The sequence below is a fragment of the Falco cherrug genome, chromosome 1, assembly GCF_023634085.1.
Source record: "Falco cherrug isolate bFalChe1 chromosome 1, bFalChe1.pri, whole genome shotgun sequence".
NCBI lineage: Eukaryota > Metazoa > Chordata > Aves > Falconiformes > Falconidae > Falco > Falco cherrug.
In genome coordinates, this window is record NC_073697.1 from 78,252,035 (window position 1) to 78,265,873 (window position 13,839).

At 42.3% G+C, this 13,839-nt stretch overlaps 1 long non-coding RNA gene across 1 annotated transcript; it reads left to right on the forward strand.

Annotated features, from left to right (window-relative positions):
* Positions 1–638: 638 nt before the first annotated feature.
* LOC129734156 (uncharacterized) lies at positions 639–3,996 on the forward strand. Its single transcript, XR_008729792.1, has 2 exons — positions 639–779; positions 2,668–3,996. It is a non-coding gene; the product is annotated as an uncharacterized LOC129734156 (long non-coding RNA).
* Positions 3,997–13,839: the final 9,843 nt, after the last annotated feature.

Sequence of the window (13,839 nt, forward strand, 5' to 3'; positions counted from 1 at the left end):
AAATCTGAGCTCAAATGTGAACATGTTGCACTACAGGGACTGAAGTCTACCAGTTGTATAACATAGATGAATGCCTTTGAAAAACAAATCCTTAATCAGTGTTACACTCCATTTGTTCTTTAAATTTTCATTTTCCATTTAAGTGGCTGTTTCATTGCTATGAGAAACATTAAGAGCTATTCATGTTTTTCTTCTTGTGGCTCTTTTAAAACTGAACTTCCCTCGTTATTAATGTCCTGGTGGTGGATATTCTCACTTACCTGCCCTGTGCTCATAGCTTGGGTCCAAAATTACCTGCAAAGGGTTTTAGTTTCTTCATGCAGAAATTTATGCATTATGATTTTAATTATTTGAATGTTTCCGTTGTAAAGGACCATTTCTTTCTCACTGTATTGTTGTTGTAATTGTATATTATGTTAACTTAGGCAGAAACATTATTTTACTTCTGTTATGTCTTTTGTCAGCCTGTGGTTGATTCAATATTGACTTGTAAAAATAACATCAATGAAATTGCAGCTAGGTTGTAACTCTTTTTTTTTTTTTTTTTTTTTTTTTTAAATCCAGCCACTAAAAAAAAGTAAAACAAAGGTGCAAAATGCAGGCAGGTCAAAAGGCCATTTCAGCATAAGGGGAGATGAGGAAAAGCTACATATTCTACGAAGAAGAAAAGCTAGGTAGGCTAACAAACCATTTATTTCTACACAGGTGCTGTCTCTGGTCAAAAAGGCTGAAGAGGTCGCTTTTCTGCTCTGACTTCCTCCTGTGAATATGTAACCAAGGTAAGTCACTGCTGCAAATTTCCTCTGACACTCGTGAACATTTTTTGCTCTGGGATACCCTTTCCGTTTGAGTAGATCTTTCTTCTGCTAATGAATCACCATCTTAAATAATAATGAAACCTCAGAATGATAAGTGTTTTGAAGCTCGATGAGAAATATGTTTTCATTCCAGCATGAGCTTCTTTCAGGTCAAAACAATACTTGTGGGAAAAGCTAGACTTTTCCAACACTTCACTGCCTGAAAATGTCAGCGACAGTTTTTTCAGAAATGGTTATTGAAACTTATTCAAAGCATGGTATAAAAATGTTTTGTCTAAAAAAACCCCAACCATAACCACTTTTGATAAAAGATCATTTCAAAGCAACACTTGACAAACACACAAGCCTCAAACTTCAGAAAACAGGAAAGAAAATAACATCCCAAATATCCCCCAATATAGCCTTTTTTTAAAAAAGATCAGTCATCACCACCTATCAGCTCATTAATCTACACAGGCAAAGGGTTATCTCTGGAGAGAGTTTCACCTCAGCTGTCTCTCTGGATTCAGGAAGTGCCTCTCAATCCGTCTGGTGCTGAGGGCGGCTCTGCCCATGCCTGCTCTCATCGGGCATTCGGATCTCCCAGCAAGCTCTGCCGTGCTGCTCGGTCTCTGTGCCTGCAGCTTCCACGTACGGATGTGTCAGGTTCCTTGTCTCCTTCATGCCTCTTTTAGCAAGCCAAAGATAAATTATGCAGAGTAATTTTGTACACTGCTAGGCGCATTTCTTACACAAGATTTTACCAGGTTCCCATGACAAAATCTGGAAGGACATTTTTTTTTTTTTTTCCTTTTTCCTTTTTTTACATTTTCTTTCTACCAACACCAGCAAGAATTCACTGGTAGTACAGCCGAGTATTTCTTACAAGTTGTTTAAAAATAGAACTTAATCCCCCCACATGTTTCTTAGTATGCAGCCCCATCCTCCATGAGGCAAAAGCTTCTGGCTGCACAGCCACGTGCAGGAAAATATTGCTGCATCTTTTCAGATAGAGACATAAGGACCTATGTAGTGTTAAGTAATACAGAGGGTTAATGTATTCTGGAAAGCCATGCAGAAAGTAAGCAGGCGTTCCTACCTCAGGGTAGGACAATGGGGTTTTTTGTAAAGAAAATGTTAATGTATGCTTAAGCCCTTCCAAGGTATCTCACAGGTCACTATTACATCATCGATGATTTACATTTTCTGCTCTGTATCATTTTGTATTGCTGGCTTGGGAAAGCAAGCTAAGGCTATATAAATGCTGGGTGTGCTTGAACGGTGTGCATTCAGCTTCTAATACCTTAATGACTGCTTTCTTCTCTCTTATTTATCATCATTATTATGTGTCTGTGAACAAAGTGTTTAGCAGGATCGCAGAAGAGGCTGCCTAATGTTTAACTACCAGATTTGTGAGAAGGAGAAGGATGGGACAGAGAGGAATAATTTTAAGAAGCAGGGAATAAATACAGGCTTTTAAATTTAATTCTTGGCTGTCATCGTCCTAATCAGCAGTGGGTCTATTCGATGTCTCAGTTCAGAGTGTGAATAGTGTCGCTTTGTGTCTGTCACAATGATTAATGTCGTCTTCTTCGGTAATAAACCAGTAACACATACAGAGTCATATACTAAATCTATAGAGTACGCTGTCCCAGAACAATTATGTGACATATACCCAGTTACATCAGTGGGATGTAACTCTTCATTGCTGAAAAAGCAGACTGATGACATCTTAGGGGTGTCTGCTGAACCTGCATTCAGGGGACTAGATAGAAACAATACCCCTATGAATATACATAGAATTCAGTAATAGTTGTTTAACTTCTATTCCCTATTCGTTTTGGATTGTTCTCCTCATCATGGAAACCAGCTTCTCTGCACATTCCACAAAGCAGCAGAAATGGAGGGACAATAAAATCACAGCTCAGTGCAGCATATTCATCATGTAATATCTCTGATCCTTTCCTGGAACCGGTAAGAGAAATGGGGTATATCCCACTGAATCCAAAATGTGGTTGTACTCATATTACATGCGCAATGGTTATGAAAGGCAGATCTTAAAGCAAATCAGTAAATTCATATTAATTTTAGTGGGCTTTTGACCAGCCCTAAGCTGAAGCCTGTGGCTTTCAGGAATTTGATATCTACATTTTTATTTTGCTTTTAAACAATTCCAAGACTCCCAGCTTTCATTTCTTATATTACAGCAACCTTTCTCAGGAGTATTTTCTCATGCCATGCAAGCTAGTAGGTGACTGGAGTTTCAGAAGCAGATGAAAGAGAGCTTTATCCGCTTTCTTCCTAAAGGAGGTATTTCTTAACTGACCTGGTCTTGAAGAAACATTCAGCTCTGGGTTGTTTGTGTTTGTGGAGCAGAGTGATCATACTTTATGTGACAGCTGGCAGTAAAATACTATGTGATATCTTCAATTTTCATCTTATTCAATAAATAGATTAGTATAGAGTTAAATACATAACTTAAATATTGCAGGATCTATTAGGTAAATCTCTGACAAACAAGACAGCATGCTTTACACCAAAGAGATTCACCTGACCAGACTTTTATGGTATTGGTTTCACGTTGAGAAATTTAGCTTTCTGAAACAACTGGCAAGTGATGCTGGAGCTGCTCAAGTTGCAGTAAGAATTGAAGAATTATCATTTGGAAGGCATCACCAACACATTCTCTTTTGGCATAACCTGTAAGTTACAGTAATTTAGGGTTCTTACGAGATTTTCATACCCTGTGACACTGAATATAATTCCACACTGTGTTAATGAAGGTCAATGTTCATGGAGTTACGTGGTTAGAGTAACGGAATTAATAGTACTTCAGTATTGTATTTCACACACAAATAGCTGTAACACTCAGCTCTCACACATTGCAATGTGTAGCTGGCATCCATAGCCTCTGTTTTCAGAAATTAGGGGGAACTGAGTAGTCAAGATCCCATGATCTTTCTGTAGGAAAGTCAAATGCAGATTTTGGCTCAACTGAGTCCTAGTGCAGGAACCACTGCAGAGCATTGCTTCTCTGGGTTTAAGGAATATGTATGACCTGTATGTTTTTCCTCACTCAAGGATAATTGCTGAACTTTCTCAGCATGGCTGAAGATGATGGACATAAAAAGGTGCAGGTTTGGACTGGTAACAAAGATCTGTACTGGTTTTGTTTGCATATAAAGAATGCATGCATAGACTTTGTTACTGTTGTCAATTAATATGCAGCGTGCGAGTGACTGTTCCTCAGAAAATGCACAGTTTGACTTTCTGCACAATCTTTTTTAGGCTTTGGCATGCATGGTTTCACAAAAAATATGCCTAGGTGACAGGCTGGGGGCCATGATTTTGGTCTGATTTTGGCAATGGCCCTGCTGGAGCCTGGGGATGATGGTGGCTGCTGGAGCAGCAGTCTTGGGAACAGAATTATGTTTGTTGTGTTTTGTTATTTTCCCCCACCCTGTGAACCATAGGCATGCTAACTGTAAGGTATGTATCTCTGGTTGAAGGAGAAGATAAGCCCTGCTGGTTGTCCTTTTTATTTCCTTGTTTGGAAGCAGGGGTGCTGTGTACAGCTGTGGATGGTTTTGCTGATACATGCTCCAGTGCACAGTACATCCTTAGAAAGGCTCTTCAGAGCTGAAACAAGCTCCTGAAGTTAGCTGCTGTGAGCTTGAAGACCCTGGCCCATCTGTTGCTGCTCAGCAGAACTGAGTTGCAGACTGAATGCGTGTTTTTTTAGGACCAGTAACGTTTGGCCTGTCTTTGCAAATTATTTTGAAAACCCCCACGCTTTAAACTCTAACACTGCAAGATACTGGCCTCTTATTTTTGCTTTGATCTTTGGCGAATTCAGTTGCTGCAGCTTAGTCTCACTGTCGCTTTTCATAGGGCTGGGGCAACGTGTGATTTTTCTGTACAGCCTGACATGAGTCAGAGGAGCTGATGCGGTTTACTTTTGCCTAATGTTTCACCAGTTCTATTAAGTAAGTTAATCATGATTGGAAATCCAGCAATGAGACACACAGAAAATCTTGTTCTTGTGAAATAATTCAGCAAATTTGTTACTTGCCATCTCAGTCAATGTTATGTAGTCCTCTTTTTATCAACTAGTCATTTATGAATATCACAAGAATGCTGTAGATTAGGAAACCTATTTCATGTGTGCTACAGCCGCATTTAGTTTCAGAAGGAGGGAATATATAGAAGTTTAGAACGCTTTTAATGTTTGGCGTCTAAGAAAGGAAGTAGCCACCATGAATCGTGGGTTGTGCTGACTAACTCCAAAGCATAAAGTTTTCATTTGTAAAGGTTTAAGGGATAAACTGTTTTTCTGTGAATTCAGTAAATGACTGTATAACTTCCAGACAGGTCTCTCAAATTTCATCATAATAACTATTTATGGAACTAATAACTATTTATGAACAAACCCAACATGCTGAATCTTCTGCTTGACCACTGGCAGCCTTAAAATATATTAGCAAGCTGGTGATATTATTGCCTTTGTGCTGGTGAGTATAGCTAGCCACATACTTCTATAGCTTGGTCAGGAACAGTTTAAAAATTATTTTGGCAGATATCTGGGTGCTGTTATGAACTTACTTAACTCCTTTTTCTGTTTCCAGACCATTTAGTTTTAAATCTCTCATGTGACATTTGTTAATCAGGATATATATAGAATCAAGAGCAAATGAAAATTAGAATAATGAGAATAGGACACAAAAAAATATATCTGTGATTTTCTGTTCATACATTTTCATTTTTATTGCGGTAATGAAATGCTTAATAACGTACTCTTCAGCTGATGAAATATATTGTGAGATGGTCGAATTAGCGCATATTTTTGAAAACTCCAATGACAATAAAAGGATACATAGTTTTATGACTAGGTAGCGATTTGGCAATATCACCTGCATGCTAAGTGCAGCTAAAATAACGTAACTAATGAGATAATATGGGATAACATATGGGAGTAAATAAAAAGGTGTTGGACAGGTGAAGAAATGCTTTAAGTTAAATCCAAAATATAGGTACAGTTCAAATAACATTACTGTTCTGACTCAGGCTCATGAAAGTATGGAAAGTGAGAGTTAAGGCTGCCTCTATACTTAATATGCCCTGGTGCCTCTCCAGCAAATATTTTATTATGTGAGCTCTCCCAGTGCTTTTGGAACGTCTGCTGCATCTTGGACCTCCATAGGGGTTTGACAGTGAATTTTTTCCTGTAGACCGTCAAGCAAGGACAAAAGTCTGGAGAACTGGGAGAGAGAAAAATCTTCAGTTCCATTTTTGGGCTGTTACAGGCAAATAAATGTGCAGCCTGCGCCCTCATATTAAGTCATAGCTAAAATGCTTTGTTTAAAAATTTGGACTGTGGTTAGAGTTTGGGCAGAAGACATTCATTTTATGTCCCCAGAAAAAGCTTTAGTTGCAGAGGAAGTTTCTTCCACCCCTTCTGCATAGAGTGTTAGGCAAACCTGTGGTCAAAGCTCTGCTCTTCCTGACTCAGATCAAAAGCTTTAGAGGAAAGCTGGTGAAAGGGAAGATGAACTCAAGTCTTCTCTGCTGTAGGCTGATACCCTGATGTTGAACTATTCTCATGTGATGCCATGAAAAGCATAGTTTCCTTCTCCTATGGGGCAAAAGCAACATTCAAAGCTTTAAGAGCTGGCATAAAATAAAATGGCTGGTTGGTGCCTTAGATGGTGATGGGAATGGAAGATAAGGATTTCAGTCTCGGCACTTACACGCTCTTCCTTATTGCACTATGTGAGCCTCCTGCACATTCCCATGAACTGGTGTTATAGCTGCCTGTTTTACAATGGGAACGTGAAAGCAAGATGTGTTGCAGACCTGGGAGCTGGTTCCTCTTCATGCAAGTATCTCATCCAGTGTGACGCTCCCGAGATCTCTGTCCTCACGACTGCAGGTTTTCTGTATACAGCCAAAAAGGTTACTGATTTCCTTTGGGTTGTCGTTTGTCCCTGTATACTTTAGCTGCCCAGTTTTCCCATTGATATATATATAAATAAGAATAAAAATAAAAACCCAATTCAATTAGTTGATTCAAGAGTAAGTGGTATAAACCAGTATCCCTGGCATTGCTGGCTGTTCTGTGGAGATCAGAGTTGATAACTCTTTAGTTTAGCAGTTAGTGTACTCTGAAAACAAATTCTTTTGTTTTAATTTTCTTTTTCTTCTTAGGCTGAAACAAAATACCTTTATACTTACCACCAACAGCTCCCAAGACTTAGGGAAAATTAGCAAGGTTATAAAACCTACAGAGTGTGTGTGGTTTGCTGTTGCAGCTGCACTTTAAAGGAAAAGTAATATACTCACTTGTCCTCCTTAGAAAAGCATCTATAAATTAGCACTCTTTGAAAAGTTCCTGATGCCTAGCACAATTTTTATATATTACAGCTAAAATGTGGGTCCTTCACTTTCAACACTTCAATCAATTGAAACTGTCTTGTCAAGGTCTGAGGCATCTCTGTCCCAATCCTTTTCTTTATAACGTTTTCTGACCCGGTCTCTTTCTTCTAAGGGGCTGAGAAATGGGGTGCCTTAGAGTGCAGAGCCCCCACAGGGGCTCGGTGCCTCTGCAGAGGTCTGTAAGGCCAGCTGTCCATACGTGACCATGGCTGGAGGTGCCGCATCCTGCACAGCTCCCCTGTGGGCTGTGGGGCTGATGACCATCATGCCTTTGGCATCAATGGGTTCATCTACTTCAAAGCACCTTGGGAGGGTTTGTGCCTGCACCAGCCTGCTAACATCTCTGTTTCCATCCAGTAGTGCTGCAACAGTTGTTTATCCACCACCCTTCAGCTCAGCTGGGGTTAAGGGCATACTTCAAAAATGCAGCACCTTGTGCCTTCTTGCAGTACTAAGAATGAAGAGGAGAAATTTGAAACAAATGAGAAGGATTTGTGTTAACTCTGTTGCCAAGGAGTCTTTCTTAAGCTCTCTGCTTCCGTAATATCTGAATCAAAATAATATTGACTCTCTTAGATCTTCCAGTTTCTTTGCTTTTAGTGTATCAGCGCTAGGACAAAGCAGTTACGGTCCCCAGAGATGCACATGGGTGAGCTGAGTGAGGCAGAGGTATTAGAGTTGCTCTTGTCCTTCCATGCCCTGTCCTCTGCCTTTGTTAATCTGCATGTGCAAATTAAGCTGAAATTAAACTCTTAATTTATTACCATGTTGTGGTGACAGCAGGCAGGATCAGAACACTTTACAAACACGTAGCACCACATTAACATCAGAAACAGATTCTTCCCCAGAGAGGAGAGAAGATTTTAAAGAATGCAGAAAGACACCACAGGGCTGTAATCCCTCTCACTGCACAGAAAACAACTGATTGTTGTTGAAACAGTCAGAGGGGGAGGTGGGTCCAATAATCTGCAGAACATATGTAGGATATGGCTTTTCCACTCTCAAGAGCGGAGATGAGAAACTTGAAATAAACGTTTTGGGGGAAAAATGGAGGGGGTAAAAAAAAAAGGGGGGGGGGGGGAACAAACAAACCAAAAAAAGGAAAAACCTCATGGCAATAAAGAAAAGAGAAAAAAGACACTGTATGTTAATAACACAGTGTGAATGCCTGGAGAAGTGAACTGCTTCAAGGAGCATCCCTCTGGATGCAGATTGTCTCTGCTACAGAGGTCTACAGGCTCTGCCTGCATTCCCATGCTGTCTTTACTTGTCATCGCCTGTTTTTGGAGGGCACTGAGCCACCTCCTTGTTCCTTCATGGGATGCTAACAGGTATCCCAGAACTGGTAAGGGCCATCTGTGCAGAAGCCCTGTGGTCCTGATTTAGTAAAGCACTTAAACACATGCTTAAGGGATTTGCTGAACTGGATGCTGCACTCTCCACTGGCTTCCTCCACGTCTCCTGGTTCCCTGACCGTTTGGCTCTGCAAGTGCTTCAGGATGCTCCCACTGATGAAAGCTGGGTCCCTCTCCTCCTCCGCAGCGTCAAAGGTGAGGCAGGCACACCAGCCTTGCCTCAGCAGGTAGGTCTTTTATTTTGTGGTGGTAGATGAGCTCGCTGTCCCCACGCTCGTCCCAGCAGGTAGGAATGTTCTGTGGCACGTGGGGCCACATCACGTTGTCCTGTCTTGCTGATGCTGACAGTCCCATAGGGCACGGTCCCCAGCCCTGCCAGCATGCTGCCCTCAGCCCGCCAGGTACCTGCTGGGGGCACTAGTCTCCAGGAGGTGACCACCCATCCCACTGGCTCTACTCCAGCACTGTCACCCCCTGCCCAGAGGGTCTCATGCTGCAGAGGGTCTTCCACAGGGCTGTGCCTTCTTTTGGTGGACGGAAAAAAGCTTCGTTGAAGTGTTTGTGTTTTAGAGGCATTTTTGCTTTAACGTTACTGCATTTGGGTGGGTTGTCCTTGCCGTGAGGGGAGCAGGAATGAGATTTCAAAGCCTTTGAAAATATGACAATTTTAAAGGTTACTGGCTGGATGAAGGCCTTAGACACCCCTTTTAAAAATCCTAAATTCCTAATCTTTGACATCATGTAAGTGATTTAAGGCCCTCCATCTGAAGGCTTTGGCAGGAGTAAGTTCCAGAGCTCCTAAGTCACTTCTCTCTTATTTAAAGCTTTACTTTCTCAGAATCTTTTCAATATGTTACCCTCGCTTCTGTATTCAACTTCAGATGACAAAATCTTCAGAAATGTTTGGAATCCCACAGAGGGTTGGTAAGACAAGTTTATTTATTCAGTCCTGCTTTGCTTCATCAAAGAGACCCCAAGCGGGAGGAGCTGGAGGGCCCCATCCGTTATGTCTCACCCAGCCCGAGAGGTGCTCCCGCCTCAGAAGCGATGCTCTGCGGGGAAATGCAAACTTGCCAGGCTTTACTTCCCTCAGCCCAGCGTGTGGTGCAGCACACTGATAGATGCATTGGTGTGACACGCTTGGGAGAGCAGCCAGGGGAGACACATTGCCTGGCAGAAGCAGGACACGTCCCCCCCGCATTATGTGCGAGTTGTGTGCTGGCTCAGCACCCGGCAGACTCCTTTGCCAAGCCAGGGGCTGGGGTGCCAGTCCCTGCGAGCCCCATCCTTCATGCAGCCACAGCCCCTTCCTGCGCGGGAGCAGGGCAGGAGCAGAGCCTGTGGCCACGCCGCTGAAGCCTCCAGAGACACCGGTACCGACAAGGTAAGGTGGCGTTACATCTTCTCTGCAGGGTCCACGTGGGCTTGTGAGTCAATTGCTGTGCCACTGTGTGTCCGCGTGGGATCCCTGAGCTTCCCCACGAGAGCCTGAATTCAGGTGGCTGGAGAAGCTGAGCCCACAGGCTGACATTGTGCCCCCCACCAACCGAAAAAAACCCAATATCCCTTTAAAGCTGGTATTTCAGGCCTCCGTAAAGCAGCTGATAAGGAAGTCTGAGTTAGCAGGATTGCTTTGTTTGGATGTTTTCCACTAGGGTTGAGGAACTTTGTACAGGGCAGACTCCGGGCTTTGGCATCTCTGTTAAGAACAAATCTCAGTTTGGGATTTTCAGTCAGGTAGTGCTGGGGCAGGGCAGATGTACAGGGTCAGGTACCACACCTCAGCACCGTTTCCCTGCATGGTGCTGCCATCTGCAAAGCAGGGAGCAGCGAGAAGATTATGCCTGAAACCATTCTGAAAATGAACATTTCTGCAAAGTCACCTGCAAGAAGCAAACCCCTTCAAAGGCTTCATTTGAGAAATAAACATTTTTCCCTTAAGAGGCTTTAAAAGAAAGGGCCCTCTTGGAAGAAAAGAAAAGAAATCCTGGTGATTCAGCTGAACAGAGTGCAATTTACTCAGCAAAAATAAGAAAAAAAGGAATGAAAGTGTTAGCAGAGCCTTGATTATTGGTGACGGAGGGGCATTAGCCAAGTTATAATGGATTGTCAAACTAGGTTCATGTTTGTATAACCTCCCAAATTCCTTGCACTGAGTCAACATCTAGCCATCTGGGCTGGGGGGGCAGGGAATAACTTTTAGTTAAAAAAAATAAAATAATGTAAAAATCAGTTAAATTTATGTTTCTATTCTAAGGGAAGAAGTGTTTAAAAGGAAAACATACCTTTCAGAGTGAAGCATTTGTTTTTGTTCTTTACAAGTGCTTGTTTCAGTTCATGTTTGTTAAATGGCTTGTAGTTATTAAATCGTGGAGTTTCCCCTGCTAACATAAAAATAGGTGTGATTGGAAAATTTGTAGCAGGAAAATAAAACCGCCTTTCACCCACTTGGACTTCACTTGACTTGGTGAGATATTTGTAAACCCTGATTGACTTAAAAGCACACTTCTTTAGAAAAGAAGAACAATTAAGACAGAAATACGCTGGGAAGACACATAGAAGCTGCAGAAATAACACCATGAATCATATGTCCACCCAAGGACGCGGCCATTCTCAAGTGGTGGTGCTTCCTGATGAAGGAAACACAAAACACTGGAGTATGAAACCAAGAACAGCTTGGGAAACGAAGATGGATTTTCTGTAGCAAATGTAATTTCATTTTCCAGCCTCCTCCTTGTGTATACAAATTCAGTCGTTTCCTATCATTAAGACCCCTTGGCTTTGATAGGCACAGCATGGACATCTTTAAAATGATGGTGCCCTGTTGTCAGTGTACTCGTGTGTGACAATAATTGTCCTGTGTTTTATGCTGCCCTGGCACCTGTGCTTGTCAAAAGCCCAGGGCAGTGAATAGATAGACATCAGCCAGCTTGAGATGGCTTTGGGTCAGGTCCTAATTATGCCTTGTGCTAATGAAAAAAAGGGATGATACCTCTGAGAGCAACTTTTGTGGCTTTGTCCTCCACTGCTGAATAAGGGAGCATGAAACAGTACGATTATTTTCACAGGCATGGGTGCTGATGAGAGTACATGGCAAGAGGAGGAGACAGGGACAAACACCAGGATAGAGATTTGGCTCCAGGGGTGACCGTGGATGATTCTGCAGTGCAGCTGGCAGAAACGTTCCACCAAAGGTGCATCTGCTGGTGCCTGCAGATAATTTCTTGTGCCTGTTGATTTTGTCCAGTTAACCACCAAGAGATTTCCTTGGGAGTCACTATGCTGCTGGATCCGTGTAATTCTGAACAGAAAATCCTGTTGGTGCAGAGTCCCAGCATTTTGTTTTCTTATCGTGTATGTGGGCAGATTTACTAACTTGCAAAATTCAGTACATCATAATCAGTTTCTGGGTCATTAAAAAGACTTGGCAAACTTTTGCTGTACTTTGTTTTCTCTGTTTCAAGTCCAACCAGAGCAAGCGCCTTGACTTCGAGTGTTCTGATTTATTTCTTCTGTTTTCAGAAGTTATCTTTGTTTTTGTTACACAGAGGAAAAAGAAGACCCTGGTGGAACACTGCACTCATAAAACAACAAAAAAAGAAACAAATTATGAAAAAGAAACCTTTGAAGACATGGTATGTCAGCATTTAATTCCCATTCAAATGAAACTGCTTCATAAGAAATATATCCTGTCTAATTCTGATCCACTAATAAAAACTCTGTTTATTCAGCAAGGGTTAACTTTCTCTTCTGCACAAGGATCTAATTCATTTAAATCCCTACTGAGTTTTTAGCACACAAATGAAGTGTTATATGGTCTTTCTGGAGCTCTTGGCATTGGATGAATTTTTCCCATCATAACATGGACTTATTAGACACGTGCAAAGCCTCTCCACCTCGCTGTGGCTGTGCCTGTGTGGCAGCAGGCAGCGCCGTAAGAGCCTTGAGGTGGCTGGGGCAGCTCAAGTCTCCCTGCAGCAGCCCTCCTGCAGGGACTAATCCCACCCGTTGGGGAGGATGGTGGTCTGTAGGTGTCCTGACCCAAGGTGCTTGTACTTTCGGAACTCTAGGAGGAGCGTGCATATCTTGCAGACCTGGGGATGCTAAGGAAATGCTTGTGCAATTTAAGCAAAAGTGAGCATCTTCACATGCTCTAGGTGGGGTCTTTGCTGCAAGCCTATTGCTTTTGGTAGCTGCTGGGATGTTATGCCATGAAGTATTTTAGGTTGATGACACTCAAGGCCAGGCTTGCAGCTCTGATGTATGGAACATAGAGATCTAGAGGTAATGCTGAGTCCAGGCCTGTCTTTTAACATGCAGTTGCTGTAACTGAAGGTGCAATGTTGGTGTTTGCATGTGGGATGTTGATTCCTACCACTATATGCAATATAATAATAGAAACTTAAGCAATTATGTAAAGGTGAGTGTGCATGTGGGCTTGCTGTTATGCAAACAGGTATTTGTAGAGGAGTGAGGGCAGTGGGCTGATGAGCATTGATAACATGCAGCTGTGGCCGTGCTTTGAAGGCAGTGGGCTGGTTGACATGGACCATGTGCAGCTGTAGCTCGTTCCCACTAAGTAGTTAAATAGCTCTGAGGAGTGTAGGAGAGGAGGTTGGATGGAGGAGGGGTAGCAGTGGGGGCTGGTGTCTGGAGGAAGGAGAAACAGCATGGGCAGTAGAATGTGACTGATGGTAAAAGCCTTGTTGCAGCCTACTAGTTTGTGCTGCAGCAGGTATTATTTGTAAACTTCATCCCATCAACTGAGGAGAGAGGGGACGTGTACTTCATATATAAATGCGGGGTTTGTTTTCATTTACCAGGGCTTCATTGTACTCTTCTGGCAAGCGAAGTAGTCTTTGTATGGGTGGAAATATAAATATTGCACATCAGAAAAGGCTTTTTTTACAATGCCAAATTAGCATAAAAGAGACTCAGTGTAGGTGAGGGTCAGGCTTACTGTTTGCTTTTCCTCAGCCTTTTCTTGTCAGTACTATATCAGCTTGTTCTGAAACTTTATCAGCGTGTGGACTGTAGTTATAATTTGTTTTGGACTGTTCTTTTTTTGGGGAGGAAGTCTTAATGTTTCCAAACCAGAGAGATTTTCAGAGGGTGGTGGAGCAACACAGTGCTTGTTTTGTATGATGCTCTTTGTAAATGTCCAACCAGATATTTACAGTGGCTGTGCTTATCAAATACCTATTGGTTGGGACAGTTTTGCCTACATGGTTGCCATACAGGCATGGCAAGTCTTT